This window comes from Lithobates pipiens, unplaced genomic scaffold (genome assembly GCF_037356315.1).
Source record: "Lithobates pipiens isolate NorthernLeopardFrog02 unplaced genomic scaffold, aLitPip1_a1.2 Scaffold_27, whole genome shotgun sequence".
NCBI classification, from domain to species: domain Eukaryota; kingdom Metazoa; phylum Chordata; class Amphibia; order Anura; family Ranidae; genus Lithobates; species Lithobates pipiens.
The window spans coordinates 81,738,289-81,757,995 of NW_027507788.1; the positions used below are offsets into that span (position 1 = coordinate 81,738,289).

At 44.4% G+C, this 19,707-nt stretch overlaps 2 protein-coding genes across 2 annotated transcripts in view; both read left to right on the forward strand.

The window, feature by feature from the left end:
* LOC143933942 (sodium-dependent neutral amino acid transporter B(0)AT2-like) overlaps positions 1-19,707 on the forward strand; it is a 231,952-nt gene that overhangs the window by 14,452 nt on the left and 197,793 nt on the right. The gene's annotated exons all lie outside the window — the stretch shown is intronic.
* LOC143932957 (bactericidal permeability-increasing protein-like) overlaps positions 1-19,707 on the forward strand; it is a 55,374-nt gene that overhangs the window by 10,311 nt on the left and 25,356 nt on the right.

Below are 19,707 nucleotides of genomic sequence, written 5' to 3' on the forward strand. Positions count from 1 at the left end.
AATGTGGCCTATTCAGGTAATTGGGGTCATGCTGCAACTGCGTGTCAAGTGTTAGGTTCATGATTGTTCTGTGGTATTCTCAGGGTCTGCCCTATGATGGGGCCTGGTGGAACCGTCGGTACTGAGCTGCATTTTCAGGGGGGCAGCAAACTGATGCCCGCCAGCCACCCAGTTATGCCCGCTACGCTGCCTGTGAGGGAGCCTGGTGCCGCTGCTGTTAGTGGTGACAGGAGTGAGCGGGCAGAACACTCGCTACCCGGGTGGGAGCAGTCAGTGGGTGAGTGAGTGAGTGGCCGGGCCAGTCAGCAGGTGAACAGGCTTGCTGGCCATGTCTTACTGCCCGCCCTGCATCACTGCAGTTCTACCATCACTGTGCAGCCGTGGCAGCCGAAAGATTACATCATCTCTCTGCTGCCTGCCTTCACTCTGGGACACAGCAAGTGACAATCCGCAAGGTGTGGCAGGTGACGTTGTGGCAAGTAACAATCCACAACGTGTGGCAGGTGACGTTGTGGCAAGTGACAATCCACAACATGTAGCAGGTGACGTCATGGCCAATGACAGTCTGCAATGTGTGGCAGGTGACATCGTGGCCAGTGACAATCCGCAACTTGTGGCGGGTGACATGGCAAGTGACAATCCGCAACGTGTGGCAGGTGATGTGGGCAAGTGACAATCCACAATGTGTGGAAGATGACGTTGTGGCAAGTGACAATACGCAACGTGTAGCGGGTGATGTCGTGGACAGTGACAGTCCGCAACGCGTGGCAGGTAACGCGTCAAGGGACAATCCGCAACATGTGGCAGGTGACATGGCAAGTGACAATCCGCAGTGTGTGGCAGGTGATGTGGGCAAGTGACAATCCACAGCACGTGGCAGATGATGTGGGCAAGTGACAATCTGCAGCGTGTGTCAGGTGACATGGCAAGTGAAAATCCGCAATGTGTGGCAGGTGACGTAGAAAGGGGCAATCCGCAACGTGTGGCAGGTGACATGGCAAGTGACAATCCGCAATATGTGGCAGGTGACAATCCGCATCTGGTGGTGGAGTCCAAATCAAATCTGTAAGTACAAACACACATCACAAGTTGTATGAGACATGAGAGCCTGAGAGGGACTTGCCTTGCCAAGCCCTAATTAACCACTTACAGACCAGAAGGATTTTCCCCCTTAATGACCAGGCCATTTTTTGCGATTCGGCACTGTGTCATTTTAACTGACAGTTGCGCAGTCATGCAACGCTGTACACAAATTAAATTGATATTCTTTTTTCCCCACATATAGGGATTTCTTTTGGTGGTATTTGATCACCTCTGTGGTTCTTATTTTTTGCTCTACAAACAAAAAAAAGAGCGACAATTTTGAAAAAAAACACAATTTTTTACTTTTTTGCTAGCGTACATTGATTCTTTTGCGCAAAAGTTATAGCTTCTACAAAATAGGGGATAGATTTATGACATTTTTTTTTTTTTTTACTAGTAATGGCGGCGATCTGCGATTTTTAGCAGGACTGCCAAGCTGAGGTGGACAGATCAGACACTTTTGACACATTTTTGGGACCATTGATATTTATACAGCAATCTGTATCTATAAAAATGCACTGATTACTGTATAAATGTCACTGGCAGGGAAGGGATTAACACTAGGAGGCGATCAAGGGGTTAAATGTGTTCCCTGGGAGGTGTTTCTAACTTTGGGGGGATGGAACTGACTGGAGGAGGAGAGAGATCGCTGTTCCTAATCACTAGTTGTAGATATGTGCAATTTACAGGTTGTAGATATGTGCGATTTTCAGGTTGTAGATATGTGCAATTTACAGGTTGTAGATATGTGAGATTTACAGAATGCAGATATGTGCAATTTACAGAATGCAGAATGCAGATATATGAGATTTACAGAATGCAGATATGTGCGATTTACAGAATGCGATTTACAGAATGCAGATATGTGCAATTTACAGGCTGCTGTATGCAGTTATGGGCAATTTACAGTTTGCAGAATGCAGTTATGTGCAATTTACAGGTTGCAGAATGCAGATATGTGTGATTTACAGGTTGCAGAAAAGGTGCCTGATGTGGTTATACACAAGATAGGCATGATTCATCTGCTTTAGTAGAGCCCTGTGTATAATGTGCAGCCTGGTATATGATGTTGATTCGATAAGGGGTGTAGTTTGTGAGAAGTGGGAGGGGCCAAATCTGAAGAGGCTTCACCAGCCGCCACTGGTATAGAGCCATGACAGGTTCTCTTTATACTCCTTTATACATGTATAGAGCCATGACAGGTCCTCTATATACGCCTATATACATGTATAGAGCCATGACAGGTCCTCTATATACTCCTATATACATGTATAGAGTCATGACAGGCTCTCTTTATACTCCTATTTACATGTATAGTGCCATGACAGATCCTCTTTATTCTCCTACATACATGTATAGAGCCATAACAGGTCCTCTTCATGCTCCTATAAATATTTATAGAGCCATGACAGGTCCTCTTTATACTTCTATACATGTAAACCACCTTTATACTCCTATATACATGTATAGAGCCATGACAGGTCCTCTTTATACTCCTATAAACATGTGTAGAGCCATGACAGGTTCTCTTTATATTCCTTTACATGTACAGAGCCATGACAGGTTCTCTTTCTCGTTCAAAAGTTTTTATTTTATGTTAAAATAAATTACATGTACAGAATATAAACAAATTATTTTATACCAGAAATAAAAAGACATATTGAAGTACAGATGATACAAAGCAAAGAAGAATTTCAAGATATTCTCATGGGAATGACAATAAATGGCCTTATTTATTTTAGAATTAGAAAACCTTCTTATAGCTGAGTTTTAAACATTTTAATCCCAAGAAAATATAAATATGTCAAAAAGAAAATATATGATTTTAAAGTTTTGACCATAACTTCTAAAGTATGTTTATAGTAAGTATGTATAGTAAGGAATGAACATAAAAGGTATATAGGAGGGGAAGGGGAGGGAATAATTCTCCGGAGGAGGTTTTATATATCATCTAATGTTGTAATTCTATAAAAGACAGGTTCTCTTTATACTCCTTTATACATGTATAGAGCCATGACAGGTCCTCTATATACTCCTATATACATGTATTGAGCCATGACAGGTTCTCTTTATACTCCTATATACATGTATAGAGCCATGACAGGTCCTCTATATACTCCTATATACATGTATAGAGCCAAGACAGGTCCTCTATATACTCCTATATACATGTATAGAGTCATGACAGGTTCTCTTTATACTCCTATATACATGTATAGAGCCATGACAGGTCCTCTATATACTCCTATATACATGTATAGAGCCAAGACAGGTCCTCTATATACTCCTATATACATGTATAGAGTCATGACAGGCTCTCTTTATACTCCTATTTATATGTATAGTGCCATGATAGATCCTCTTTATTCTCCTACATACATGTATAGAGTCATAACAGGTCCTCTTCATGCTCCTATAGATATGTATAGAGCCATGACAGGTCCTCTTTATACTTCTATACATGTAAACCGTCTTTATACTCCTATATACATGTATAGAGCCATGACAGGTCCTCTTTATATTCCTTTACATGTATAGAGCCATGACAGATTCTCTTTCTACCACTATATACATGTATAGAGCCATGACAGGCTCTCTTTATACTCCTATTTACATGTATAGTGCCATGACAGATCCTCTTTATTCTCCTACATACATGTATAGAGCCATAACAGGTCCTCTTCATGCTCCTATAGATATATATAGAGCCATGTCAGGTCCTCTTTATATTCCTTTACATGTATAGAACCATGACAGATTCTCTTTCTACCACTATATACATGTATAGAGCCATGACAGGTTCTCTTTATACTCCTTTATACATGTATAGAGCCATAACAGGCCCTCTTCATGCTCCTATAGATATGTATAGAGCCATGACAGGTCCTCTTTATACTTCTATACATGTAGACCGCCTTTATACTCCTATATACATGTATAAAGCCATGACAGGTTCTCTTTCTATCCCTATATACATGTATAGAGCCATGACAGGTTCTCTTTCTATCCCTATATACATATATAGAGCCATGACAGGTCCTCTTTATACTCCTATACATGTAGACCGCCATGACCGGTCCCCTTTAGTTATCATAATTTAAAATAATGAATGTGGGGGCCTTTTGGTGATTTCTTTTGGGGGGGGGGGGGGGCTGGGTATTCTCATACAAAAAGAAAAAAACTGCGCAATCCCTAATATTTCTATTAGGATATAAGCCACTCCACCTTAAGAAAAAAGTGTACCTTGTGGTCTATGATTTCAAAAAACAAATCTCATGACTAAATAGACCATAGAACATTGCTTATAACTAGTGAGATAAACATATGTATTAACCCTCGTACGTTGTGAACCCAAAAATGAAATATACACGCCACCCAACGCGTTTCGTGAAAAATTCACGTCGTCTGGGGTATGGGTGACACGCCATATTGCCTCCATTATATAATAAATGCTGGTACAAGCCTGATTTGTGATAAAGCGCTCCTTACTGGGGCATCTGGTAAGGGGCTATTGTTATCTGTTTGGTGGAGGTGCACCTGGTTTTACTTCAAGTTGACTGAAGGGTTTGGGAATGAACAGATCCCTTTAACACGGGGTGTTTCTTTAGTTGGACTCATAATGGACTTTATTATATTATCACATTTATATTGATTCATTATTTTTTATAATTTTTCTAGTCCTGTTGGATGTTACTTTACATGTTTTTCTTTTCAGAATTTTTTGGCATAGATTGACCCAGAACTGTATATTTCATTTTTGGGTTCACAACGTACGAGGGTTAATACATATGTTTATTTCACTAGCAATGTTCTATGGTCTATTTAGTCATGAGATTTGTTTTTTGAAATCATAGACCACAAGGTACACTTTTTTCTTAAGGTGGAGTGGCTTATATCCTAATAGAAATATTAGGGATTGCGCAGTTCTTTCCTTTTTTCTTTGTTTACACGTATATAACACTTTGGGTATGTACTAGAATTGCTGCATCACATAATTCGGTTTATTATACACTGTAGCGCAGATTTCCTCTCTCTTTTTTCTTTATTCTCATACAAAAACCCCGTTTGACAGTCAAAAAAAATAGGCATTCAGGGGGTTATACTGACTTCTGAATGCATTTTTTTTTTTTTTTACAGCCAAACAGGGTCATCCACTCCTATACCACTCTTGAAAAAAAACAATATACCACTAATCAATGGTCAGAGACTGCCATAATAGTACACTTCGGCTCGGTTCACACTGCTGCGATGCGAGAACTGGTGCAAATCTTGTGCCATCACATACAACTTGCAGGCAGTTCACACTGCCCTATGCGAACGGCTTCGAGAGTCAATACAAAGGTAATGACACCCCCAGATCAGTTTACATATTGAAGTGTGAACTGTCAATTTGAACAGAAATCTTCAATTCTATACAGAGCTAGGATTTCATATCAAGGAGCTATCAGTTAGGCTGGATTCACACCTATGCATTTTTAGTGCGTTTTGCATTTTTCAGATTTTCGCTACAGAACATGTTCCATAGCAAACCATGTTAAATGGACTGTAGTGCAAATCTGCAAAATGCAAAAAACAACAAAAAATGCATAGGTGTGAATCCAGCCTTATAGGCAAATAAAATAATAATAATAATCTGTGATGGTTTCTGTTATATAAACAAAAACTAAGCTAAAACCTGCCAGTTGCTGTCTATTTTTAGTGAATTACTACATGTACAAGCCTTAATTTATAGGTGGCATATTTCTCTCAACAAAGGGTACAGTATGCTTGCGTGGATTCTGTAAAAAAAAAAATAAAAAAAAAAATATGATAAATACAGGGCACTAAAAATGTGGTTGTTACTATGTTTATGCAGACACACAGCACAGTGGTTCCACGCTCTCTGCTACACAGAATTTTTGTTGTATCGTAAAATAAATGACACAAAATAAAAAATTAATTCTCTTGAAGAATTCACTAAATATACGCTTTAAAATTGTAGTTTGCTGTGGTGCCTGCAAATGGAAAATAGCAAATACAGCTTTACCCTAAGGTCTCATGCACACAGACATAAAAAAAAGACACAGGGCTGTCACATGTCTTCCTCAGGGGGATATGTTTGCCTAAAGCCATTTATTATCAATCAAATATGTTTACTCTTTTTAAATCATAATGACAACAGAAACTACCCAAATGACCCTGATCAAAAGTTTACATACCCCAGTTCTTAATACGGTGTATTGCCCTCTTTGACATCAATGACAGTTTGAAGTCTTTTGTGGTATTTGTGGATGAGGCTCTTTATCTTCTCAGATGGTAAAGCTGCCCATTCCTTAGTTACATAGTAGGCGAGGTTAAAAAAAGACACCCTATGTGTGATTATATGTCAGTATTACAATGCATATCCTTGTATGTTGTGGTCGTTCAGGCACTTAGTTAATAGTTTTTTGAAACTATCGATGCTCCCCGCTGATACCACTGCCTGTGGAAGGGTATTCCACATCCTTGCCGCTCTTACAGTAAAGAGCCCTCTACGTAGTTTAAGGTCAAACCTCTTTTCTTCTAATTTTAATGAGTGGCCACGTGTCTTGTTAAACTCCCTTCCACGAAAAAGTTTTATTCCTATTGTGGGGTCACCAGTACGGTATTTGTAAATTTAAATCATGTCCCCTCTCAAGCGTCTCTTCTCCAGAGAGAATAGGTTCAGTGCTCACAACTTTTCCTCATAACTAACATCCTCCAGACCCTTTATTAGCTTTATTGCCCTTCTTTGTACTCCATTTCCAGTACATCCTTCCTGAGGACTGGTGCCCCCAGAACTTTACAGCATACTCCAGGTGCGGCCGGACCAGAGTCTTGTACAATGGGAGAATTATTGTTTTATCTTTGGAGTTGATCCCCTTTTTAATGCATGCCAATATTCTGTTTGCTTTGTTAGCAGAAGCTTGGCGTTGCATGCCATTGCTGAGCCTATCATCTACTAGGTCCCCCAGGTCCTTTTCCATTCTAGATTCCCCCAGAGGTTCTCCCCCCCAGTTTATAGATTGCATTCATATTTTTGCCACCCAAATGCATTATTTTTTAATTTGTCTACATTAAATTGGTCCCAGCACAGAACCCTGGGGAACCCCACTACCCAACCCTGACCATTCCAAGTACTCCCCATTTATCACCACCCTCTGAACTTGCTCTTGTAGCCAGTTTTCAATCCATGTACTCACCCTATGGTCCATGCCAACGCACCTTATTTTGTACAGTAAACATTTATGGAGAACTGTGTCAAATGCTTTTGCAAAATTCAGATACACCACATCTACGGGCCTTCCTATATCTAGATGGCAGCTCACCTCCTCATAGAAGGTTAATAGATTGGTTTGGCAAGAACAATTCTTCATGAATCCATGCTGATTACTGCTAATGATACCGTTCTCATTACTAAAATCATGTATATAGTCCCTTATCATCCCCTCCAAGAGCTTGCATACTATTGATGTTAGGCTAACTGGTCTGTAATTCCCAGGGATGTATTTTGCGCCCTTTTTAAATATTGGTGCTACATTGACTTTTCTCCAATCAGCTGGTACCATTCCAGTCAGTAGACTGTCAGTAAAATTTAGGAACAATGGTCTGGCAATTACTTGTCGGAGTTCCTTAAGTACCCTCGAGTGCAAGCCATTTGGTCCCGGTGATTTAATCATTTTAAGTTTCCCAAGTCTAATGTTAATTCTGTCCTCTTTTAACCATGGAGGTACTTCCTCTGATGTGTTATGAGGATAAACACTGCATTTTGGTTACTGAAGCCCCCCGATTCCCTCATGAAGACTGAGGAGAAGAATAAATTCATAAAATTCAATACCTTCGCCATCTCCCCATTCCTCTTGGTAAAAAGCATCCAGTTCCTGCAAATTCTTTGGCTGTCTTGCATGAAATACAGGTTTGAGATCTTACCAGAGTGGTTCAATGATATTGAGGTCAGGAGACTGAGATGGCCACTCCAGAACCTTCACTTTATTCTGCTGTAGCTAATGAAAGGTTGACTTGGCCTTGTGTTTTGGATCATTGTCATGTTGGATTTTCCAAGTACATCCCATGCGCAGCTTACTGGCTGATGAATGCAAATGTTCCTCCAGTATTTTTTGATAAAATACTGCATTCATCTTGCCATTAATTTTGACCAAATTGCCTGTGCAATTTGTGCAATTTGCCTTTGTAGCTCACACATCCCCAAAACATCAGCGATCCACCTCCGTGTTTCACAGTAGGAATGGTGTACCTTTCATCATAGGGCTTGTTGACTCCTCTCCAAATGTAGCCTTTATGGTTGTGGCCAAAAAGCTAAATTATGGTCTTATCCATCCAAATGACTTTGTGCCAGAAGGTTTAAGGCTTGTCTCTGTGCTGTTTGGCATATTGTAAGTGGGATATTTTGTGGCATTTGCGTAGTAATGGCTTTCTTCTAGCGACTCGACCATGCATTCCATCTTTCTTCAAGTGCTCCCTTATTGTGCATCTTGGAACAGGCACACCACATGTTTTTGGAGAGTCCTGTATTTTATCTGAAGGTATTTGTGGGTTTTTCTTTGCATCCCAAACACTTTTCCTGGCAATTGTGGCAAAAATTTTGGCTAAAATTTTGGTTGGTCTAACTGACCGTGATTTGGTTTCAACAGAACCCCTTATTTTACGCTTCTTGATTTGAACACAGCTGATTGGCATTCTCAATTCCTTGGATATCCTTCTATATCCCTTATCCTGTTTTATATAGTTCAACTACCTTTTCCCGCAGATCCTTTGACAATTCTTTTGCTTTCCCCATGACTCAGAATCCAGAAACGCCAGTGCAGCACTGGATGAAAGATGCAAGGGTCTGTCAGGAGTCCAGAAACTCATTGACCTTTTATACACACACACACACTGATTACAAGCAAACAGATCACAGGTGAGGATGGTTACCTTTAATAGCCATTCAAACCCCTTGGTCAACTTGTATGCATGTTATCAGGCCAAAATCACTAGGGTATGTAAAGTTTTGATCAGGGTCATTTGGGTAGTTTCTGTTGTGATTATGATTTAAAAAGAGTAAACACAGTTGATTGATAATAAATGGCTTCAGCCAAACACTAACCATGCGTGAAAGGAAAGTTTTTGTGTTATCATTCAAATTCTCTGAAAAATGGCCAAGAAATCATAGAATCTGCCAAGGTATGTAAACTTATGAGCACAACTGTAAATGCAAGCGTATGCACATAAACTTATTCTAGTGGCCAAAATAAATATCCTGGCCAGTAGAATGATTTTAAGCTCAACGTAATATGCCTGTAAATGTGCATAAATATGACTAATTATGTACCAAAAAAAGCATTTTTTACACTTGATTTTTCTGCCATCTCTTGGCAGAATGACCCGTACACACGAAGTTTTCATTGTATATTCCGATCGTGTGTATGCCCAATCTGACTTTTTACGTCGAAAATTCTGACGGACCTAGAAATAGAGCATGTTCGAAATATTTCCGATGGAACCAATTCCTATCAGGAAAACCACTCGTATGTATGCTGTTTCCGACGGACCAAAAACAACGTATGCTCTGAAGCAAGTATGAGACGGAACCCATTGTACGTGTTGTATGTCACTGCGTTCTTGGCATTCAGACTTTGGTGTGATCGTGTGTACCCAAGACAGTTTCAGCTGAATTCCGTCGAAACTCCATCAGAAAAACCTTCAGAGTTTATTCTGACAGAGACAGGGCATGTTCCGTCTGTACAGGGCATGAGAATATTTTAGTTTATATTTGCCTGCTCTGTGGAATAGAATATCAAAGAGTGGCCCTGAACCTCCTCTTCTCAGTTCCCCCATCAGTGCTCCTGGCACTTCTTATGGTTGCACACCTGTGGACTTGATCCCAAGCCGCACTGCCTGTGTCTACAGACACGGACAGCATGGTTTGGCCCCTTCCCCCACTCCCTTGTCAGAAGATTTGACTGACAGTAGCAGAAGCCAATGGCTTCCTCTGCCTCAGCAAAGCTTGTAAGACTATGACGCTGCAGACAAGCACAGTACTGGATCGAGTGAGGTAAGTATAAGGAGGGGGGAGGGGGTGATACTTTTAACTAAACATTTTTTACCTTAATGCAAGGAATGCATTACAGTAAAAAATGTTTAGGCTTTAGAAACAATTTAAGCCGGCCCTAAACACTTCTGACAATTGTCAAACTCTTCTAGGACAGACCAGTCTAGGGACAAGAACCTCCTAGCGGTACAGGAGCAAGCAGTTGCTGAGCTCATCCTCAGCAACAGGAGAGTACACTGTTTATATGAAGGGATTGGGAGAAGGATGGCGATCATCCTAATGGCTGTTCCATCCCAGAAAGAGGACAAGATGGAGCTTTAAAAATTGAAGAAGTGTTTGGGACCAGCTTCACTCTGTGCACAAGTAGCATACAAGTACTGAAAGAGCATAAATGCATTTTTTTCAAGTCTGATTTGCTTTTGGTTATGGAAGGGTGTTTATGGGCTGCACTGTTTTTTTTTTTGTTTTTATTAATACGAATTAATCCTTTAAAATGTAAAACATTACTTGATGACAGCAAACTGTTATGAGCAACCAAAAACGTCCGCAAGGGTTATTTATTAAAAATCTTGGGTAAATACACGAAATATTTAATACTGGGCAAACAAGGTGAATGTGAAACTGTAAATGCCAGTATAATTGCCAAAACTGTCATTATAAATTTAGCTTACAGTCCAAGAAACTCTTAATCCAGCACCAATGAAAATGCCAGGACTGCTGGATTTTGGCTGGCTCTGTCCACATCTGTCATTTTGCCGACAAATCAATAATGCTTAATGGAATAATGTGATGCAGTAAGTACACAGCTATCGCAGAATGTGTACCACTTCAAAGAAAGTGGAAAGGTTAGGGAGGCATCAAGGTCAATTTCAGTTTAAAGAGTATACAAGGTAAACACTATTTTCACATAATCCTGCTTCATCACCGCATTGAAGTTTCTGAAAAATAACTGTTCTTACAATTAAGTGAACAAAGCATATTGCACTGTAGTGTGTAATTGTCTCAGTCCAAAGTACCTAGTGTGGTTTTTATATGCTCTCTCTTCCCTCTGCTATCTGCATCAGTCACTTCTAACAGGTTGCCTCTATTGAGGTCTCAGACTACACTCAGCTCCCTGCTCTATTCTGTGCAATGTGCATCAGATCCCAGCCTCCTGCCTTCTGGTGCTCAGAAATAACCTTTGATCTGTGAACGTTGAATAGCTCTGCAGAGCAGAGGGCTGCAGATAATCTGATACAACTTATATAGAAGGGTTTGTTTCATCCATGTATATCACTCACGGGTTGTCACTTCAGTGAGTATATATAAGAAGGGGACTATCAGGTATGATTGGGGATCATGGACCCTCCAAGCACACTGTCATCAAGCGTGCCGGCTGCACGGAGGGTCCACGATCCCCAACCATACATGACAGTCCAATGCATGGCAGGTTGATTGCCTACAGAGCTTGCAATTAGAATTAAAGTAAAGTTTTCTAACTGACCCGAATATCTCAATATGCAACTTGTCAGCTTTTCCTACAGCAGCTTCGAATACACTGATAGTAAGACTGCTCTGTGTCCCAGTTCTAAGTCTGTTGACCATTGTTCAAATTCCATGCAGTGCATTATGGGTTAAAGATTTTCCTGGACATGAATTTGACAGGACTGCAAATCTCAAACCCACAGGATTCCAGTCAAACTCATGGTAGCGGCAAACCAGAAACGAATCCCTACTGCTGTGGAGATTATATGTGAAATACATATAACAGATCCTGAGGAAATATACACTGTGGTAGTATGGTACCCCACCAGCAGAAGGATGCAGGGTTCTCAACCCGGCAGGTTGAGGGGCTCCAGGGGAGTTGTTTGTTTGAGAGGAAACTGGCTTTTCAGTTTCCTCATTGTTTTAAAAAATCCAGTTTGGGACCTGGAGCCCGGAGATTCCATAGTGTTATGGGTGGGACGGAATCTCCAATCCTGGGACCGGGTTTTGGGAAAAGCCAGGTCTGGCTGGATGATTGAACAGGTGGGTCCTGGGCTTATAACAGAACCAAGACCATGGTTCTGGGCTCCATCCTCCCGAGGAGTCCAGGCAAGCAAGGGAGAAGCATGCATATCTGCATGGTGTAGTCAGAAGGCCCAAAGCTGTGGGCTGAGCAGTAAGGAAGATCAAAAGAGGTACAGTCATTGTACGTGATCTCTGAAATGTGGCCGAGAGGGCTGAAGGGTAAAGCCTAAACGTCAGTATTACTGAGGAGAGCCAGGTGGCTTTTGTAATTTTTCTGTTTGTTCGTTTGTTACTGCTGTGAAGCTGAACCCTCCTGTTATGGGACTTGTTTTCTGTTACTTTTAATAAAAGTGGGCCAACAAGCCCTTAAATGGCATAACTGGCGTGGATTCTGCTCACTGGCGTGCTCTACACAGAGGCTAAAAAACCCCCAAATATCACAAAACTATAATACCAAAAGTAATGAGACACCGATCTTAATGCCGCGTACACACGATCAAACAATCTGGTGGAAAAGTCCGGCAAACTCAAGTCCGCCAAACAATCCCCCCGTGTGTAGCCTCCGGCATACTTTTTTGACCCGAAAGTACGGCGGACTTAGAATGCCGTGTTGCACTCCAATCTTCCCGGCGGACTCGCATTTCGGCGGACAATCCGGCCGTGTGTGTGCCAGTCCGCCGTACTTTTGAAATGAGCGGACTTTTCCCGCCCGGAGAAAAGTCCGCTCATTTCGAGCGGGTCTCCAGGTAGGCGGGGCCCGCGAAGGAGACGTCGCTGGCCCCGCCGCCTGGTATGGACTTAAAGGGGAACCCCAATGGCGAAAAAAATCGGCGTGGGGTCCCCCCCAAGTCCACAACAGACCCTTGTCCGAGCACGCTACCCGGCCGGCCAGGAAAGGGGGGCGAGCGAGCGCCCCCCCTCCTGAGCCGTACCAGGCCGCATGCCCTCAACATGGGGGGTGCCGCGTGGCCCCCCCACCCCAAAGCACCTTGTCCCCATGTTGATGAGGACAAGGGCCTCTTTCCGACAACCCTGGCCGTTGGTTGTCGGGGTCTGCGGGTGGGGGGCTTATCGGAATCCGGGAGCCCCCTTTAATAAGGGGGCCCCCGGATACCGGCCCCCCACCCTATGTGAATGAGTATGGGGTACAATGTACCCCTACCCATTCACCTGTAAAATAAAAGTACAAAAAAACACAACACACGAGATAAAATAATTTATTGCACAGCTCCGGGGGTCTTCCGTCTTCGGGGGTCTTCTCGCCGGACTCCTCCGCTATCTTCTTGTAGCTCTTTTGCTAGCGGAGGAGCCCAGCTTTCTTCCTCGCCGCCGGCCTCTTCTTCCGACTTCGGGGGTCTTGTCCCCCTCTTCGGTTCTTCTGCCGGGCCACCGCGCCTTCTTATAGCTCTTTTACAGGCAGTGGCCCGGTCTTCTGTCGCCGCCGCCGCCTTCCGTTCTTCTTCTTCTTCTTCTTCTTCTTCTCCAGGAGATGTTGACCCGACGATCTCTCCGGCCGCAATGCCAGGGACGCGCTGCGCTGCCACTTATATAGGGACAAGGGGCGGGGTCACATGGGTTTATGTCACATGGGTTGGTGTCACATGGTGACCCCGCCCCCTTATGATGTCACAGTCCCGGAGGATGCTGGGACTGTCGCCATGTGACATCAACCCATGTGACCAACCCATGTGACATAAACCCATGTGACACCGCCCCTTGTCCCTATATAAGTGGCAGCACAGCGCGTCCCTGGCATTGTGGCCGGAGAGATCGTCGAGTCAACATCTCCTGGAGAAGAAGAAGAAGAAGAAGAAGAATGCGGCGGCGGCGACAGAAGACCGGGCCACCGCCTATAAAAGAGCTATAAGAAGGCGCGGTGGCCCCCCGGAGCTGTGCAATAAATAATTTTATCTTGTGTGTTGTGTTTTTTTTTTTGTACTTTATTTTACAGTTGAATGGGTAGAGGTACATTGTACCCCATACTCATTCACATAGGGTGGCGGGCCGGAATCCGGGGGCCCCCTTATTAAAGGGGGCTCCCGGATTCCGATAAGCCCCGTGCCCGCAGACCCCGACAACCAACGGCCAGGGTTGTCGGGAAGAGGCCCTTGTCCTCATCAACATGGGGACAAGGTGCTTTGGGGTGGGGGGGCCGCGCGGCCCCCCTTCCCCAAGGCACCCCCCATGTTGAGGGCACGTGGCCTGGTACGGCTCAGGAGGGGGGGCGCTCGCTCGCCCCCCCTTTCCTGGCCGGCCGGGTAGCGTGCTCGGACAAGGGTCTGTTGTGGACTTGGGGGGGACCCCCACGCCGATTTTTTTCGGCGTTGGGGTTCCCCTTTAAGTCCATACCAGGCGGCGGGGCCAGCGACGTCTCCTTCGCGGGCCCCGCCTACCTGGAGACGCGCTCGAAATGAGCGGACTTTCCTCCGCATGTGTGGGCGAGTCCATTCATTTCAAAAGTAGGGTGGATAGTACGGCGGACAGTACGCCGTATTAGTCCGCTCAAAAAGTGCCATGTGTGGGCAAGTAGCCCGTTCGGAAAGTCCGACGGACAGTCTGGCGGGAAGTCCGCCAGACTAAGTACGTCGGACATACCGCTACGTGTGTACGAGGCTTTACATGCATTTAAAATTGAATGGCTTCCCAGTCTTAGTCTATAGGGTTCACTATTAAGTTGGCCCACCCTTTGCAGCTATACCAGCTTGAACTCTTCTGGAAAGGCTGTCCACAAGGTTTAGGAGTGTGTCATTGGGAATGTTTGACCATTCTTCCAGAAGCGCATTTGTAAGGTCAGGCAGTGATGTGTACAAGAAGGCCTGTCTCGTAGTCTCCACTCTATTTCATCCCAAAGGTGTTCTATCATGTTAAGGTCAGACCATTCAAGTTCTTCCACCCCAAACTTGCTCATCCATGTCTTTGTTGACCTAGTTTTATGCACTGGTGTGCAGTCATGTTGGATCAGGAAGGGGCCATCCCCAAACTGTTCCCAAAAAGGGAGCATGAAATTGTCTAAAATGTCTTGGTATGCTGACGCCTTAAGAGTACCCTTCACTGGAACTTAAAGCGGTTCTCTAAAGTGGAAGTTCCGCTAATCTGATCCCTCCCCCCCTCCGGTGCCCCAATCGGCACCTTTCCGGGGGGAGGGGGTGTAGTTACCTGGATAATCCAGGTATCTGCACCCACTTCCGTGACAGACCGCCGCAGATGCCCCCCCCCCATTGTGTTCTGGGAAACACACTGTTCCCAAGACACAGCGGGGACCAGCAGAGACTCGCAGTGCGACTCGCGCATGTGCAGTAGGGGACCGGGCAGTGAAGCCGCAACGCTTCTCTTCCATGACAGAGGATGGTGGCGGGGCAGCAGAGAAACGAGCGATCGCTCGTCATCTGCCGCCGACATCGCTGGACCCTGGGACAGGTAAGTGTCAATTTATTAAAAGTCAGCAGCTGCAATATTTGTAGCTGCTGGCTTTTAATATTTTTTTTTAAGGTGCAGAACCGCTTTAAGGGTCAAGCCCAACCCTTGCAAAATAACCCCACACCATAATCCCCCCTCCACCAAAAGATTTGGACCAGTGCACAAAGCAAGGTCCATAAAGACATGGATGAGAAAGTTTGGGGTGGAGGAACCTGACTGGCCAACACAGAGTCCTGACCTCAATCCGATAGAACAACTTTGGAATGAATTAGAGCAGAGATTGCGAGCCAGGCCTTCTTGTCCACAAATGTGCTTCAGGAAGAATGGTCAAAATTTCCATATACAAACTCCTAAACCTTGTGGACAGCCTTACCAGAAGAGTTGAAGCTGTTATAGCTGCAAAGGGTGGGCAAACTCAATATTGAACCCTACAGACTGAGACTGGGATGCCATTAAAGTTCATAGGCATGTAAAGGTAGGTGTCCTAATACTTTTGGTAATATAGTATATATGAGTATATACAGCTTTTGAGGTGGAGATAAGCTGGATATGAGGTAAAAAAAAGTGAAACTCATATATTATATGAAAAAACAAAAAGAGAAGCTGCGCATATAAATTGAATGATGTACAGTGACAATCCTGATATTGCGTGACACCTAAAAATCAATAATAATATAATAATATAATAATAATTAAAATAAATCACAACAAACCGTCAGAAATTATGAATATAAAAAATCTGTGGAAATTCTATAAAAATTTATAACAGATATTTATATTTGTAATAAATTGATAGATAGCATGAATAAATAAATAGTCCAGTGAAGTGATGAAGAAAATTAATAAAATCTTCTGTGCAAACAAAAAACACTGATAGTTGTGACTAGTGATGGACGAACGTTTCGCCCGGCGGTCGTTTCGCGGCGAATTTCCGACATTCGCGGTCCGCACGTTCGAACGCCTTTTTCCGTCGTTCGCCGCGGCGGACTTACGTGTTTAATGTATACAAGAACTTTAACCTTTGGTGACACGTTTATCATGTGATACAGGACAGCCAATTGAGACATGACAGCACATGGACACTTGGACATTCCCCCTAACCTATAAATACACCCGATCCGGTGGCCATTTTACATTCTTTCTTCTGTTACGATAGGGACAGGTTCCTGTGTGGAGTAGGGAGAGATAAACCACTAGCTATTTGGTACACAAAAGTTCTTTTCAGGACTGGTATAGGTGTTAGGTGTTGATAGGTTTGCTGTGCTGCTGATTCTTGCAGCAGCCTGAGTGTCTTTTGTTAGTTTAGAGAAAGGGAAAGGACGGTGTATGCTACAGGGACAGCCAGATTAGTCTTTCATCATCATCATCATCATCATCATCATTAGCTGTTACTATCAAGGTCCACAAAAGAGCTGTTCCAGTAACCACTAATCGTTCTCTTTTTTTGCCAATTTGTATAGGGACAGGAAGGAAGCAGTGTTGTCAGGCAGTGAGGGTAATTTTAAAGACTTGCTGTTATTATTAGTTCCACAAAGGTTCTTTTCAGGACTGGTATCAGTGGTACAGTAATAGGCTTGTACATGTATAATATTCTTTCTTCCAAATATAGAAAGGATATTATACTTGACTGCTGCCCTTCTGCTGCAGTCTGCTAAACATTCACAACTCACTTGTTCCACAAAAGTTCTTATAAGGACTGGTAACTTGGTATAGGGTGCTACGGTACATAGGCTTGAGTGCGGTACAGTCTGCTGTTCTGTAAGGACCGCTATCGGTCCACAATAGATAGGGTTGACGTGCACCACTGCTGACCGCTGCCCTATACTGCAGCAGTCCTTCAGCGGTATAGGGACTGACGTACAGTCTGCTAATCACTAACACACAACCTGCTTGTTCCACAAAAGTTCTTATAAGGACTGGTAACTTGGTATAGGGTGCTATGGTACATAGGCTTGAGTGCGGTACAGTCTGCTGTTCTGTAAGGACCGCTATCGGTCCACAATAGATAGGGTTGACGTGCACCACTGCTGACCGCTGCCCTATACTGCAGCAGTCCTTCAGCGGTATAGGGACTGACGTACAGTCTGCTAATCACTAACACACAACCTGCTTGTTCCACAAAAGTTCTTATAAGGACTGGTAACTTGGTATAGGGTGCTACGGTACATAGGCTTGAGTGCGGTACAGTCTGCTGTTCTGTAAGGACCGCTATCGGTCCACAATAGATAGGGTTGACGTGCACCACTGCTGACCGCTGCCCTATACTGCAGCAGTCCTTCAGCGGTATAGGGACTGACGTACAGTCTGCTAATCACTAACACACAACCTGCTTGTTCCACAAAAGTTCTTATAAGGACTGGTAACTTGGTATAGGGTGCTACGGTACATAGGCTTGAGTGCGGTACAGTCTGCTGTTCTGTAAGGACCGCTATCGGTCCACAATAGATAGGGTTGACGTGCACCACTGCTGACCGCTGCCCTATACTGCAGCAGTCCTTCAGCGGTATAGGGACTGACGTACAGTCTGCTAAACACTAATACACAACCTGCTTGGTCCACAAAAGTTCTTATAAGGACTGGTAACTTGGTATAGGGTGCTACGGTACATAGGCTTGAGTGCGGTACAGTCTGCTGTTCTGTAAGGACCGCTATCGGTCCACAATAGATAGGGTTGACGTGCACCACTGCTGACTGCTGCCCTATACTGCAGCAGTCCTTCATCGGTATAGGGACTAAGAGTTTTGTCACAGGGTCATTTAAAAAATGACAGGCAGAGGAAGAGGCAGGCCCTTCCGCAGGGGTGGTAGGGGTAGGGCAGGAGCAACAGGCTTGAGCCAAAGTGGGAAGTTGCAGAAGGTGCGTTCAATTACTTTAAAGGATGCACCAGACTTGGTTGAGTGGCTCGCTCAGCCTTACTCTTCTGCACCCTCCTCATCCTCTCGATCTGCACCCTCTTCTTCACTCTCTGCTATGTGCACCCCCAAAGACACTACCACCAACAACACGACCACCACCACCACCACCACATACCTTCCGCTTGAGTCACTGGAATTATTTTCCGATCCATATCAAGAGGACATTTCTGATGCGCAGCCACTCTTGGTATTGGATCAGGAAGAGGAGGTAGCAACAAGCGCTACTCAGCAGTCTGACGACAGTACCCAGATCAGCCCAAGGAGGAGGTTGGTCCCCGGTGTTGCTGCCTACTCCGAGATCTCTACTTATAGCGGTGGGGAAGGTGACGTTGATGATGACGTGTCTAGTGATGTCACGTGGGTGCCCACAAGAGAGGAAGAGGAGGGGAGTTCAGAGGGAGATATGGACCAGCAGATAGGGAGGAGAAGCAGGAATAACTTACATTGCACAGGAGGGACAAAGCAGACTGCAAATGTATCAGGAGCGAGTCATCGACCATGTACGGTCACATCTGGCGCTCCCAGGACACCGGCACATGGCTCCGCAGTGTGGGCTTTTTTTAACGTGTCCGCTGCTGACAATAGCGTTGCCATCTGCAATCTTTGCAGTCAACGCGTTAGTCGCGGTAAGCCCAATACTCACCTAGGGACGACCGCCTTAAGAAGGCACATGAGCAGCCATCACCGAGCCCAGTGGGAGCAACGGAACACACAAAGCCACACTGCAGGCTCTCACCGTCCAGCCTCGTCTTCTACTTCTCCTTCTCCTCTCTCCTCACAATTGTCCTCCACTCCACCTTCCATCACGCCAAGCTCACATTTTTCTGCAAAAAGGCAGGCTTCCGTGGGCCTAATGTTTGAGCGTAAAAAAATGATGACGCCGGATAACCCTCTTGCCCAACGGTTGGCGGCTGGCTTGTCAGAACTCATAGCCCGCCAACTACTGCCATATAAACTGGTGGACTCGGAGGCCTTTCGCAAATTTGTGGCCATTGGAACACCACAATGGAAGGTCCCAGGAAGGAAGTATTTCTCAGAGAAGGGCATCCCAGAGCTATATGGCCATGTTCAGCGGCAAGTGAATGTATCTCTGGCACACAGTGTCGGTGCCAAGATACATCTGACCACAGACACGTGGTCTAGCAAACACGGGCAGGGAAGGTATATCAGTTTTACTGCCCACTGGGTGAACCTTCTGACGGCCGTCAAGCATGTAACCCGTGGCACCCGTGTAGATTTGGTTTTACCGCCACG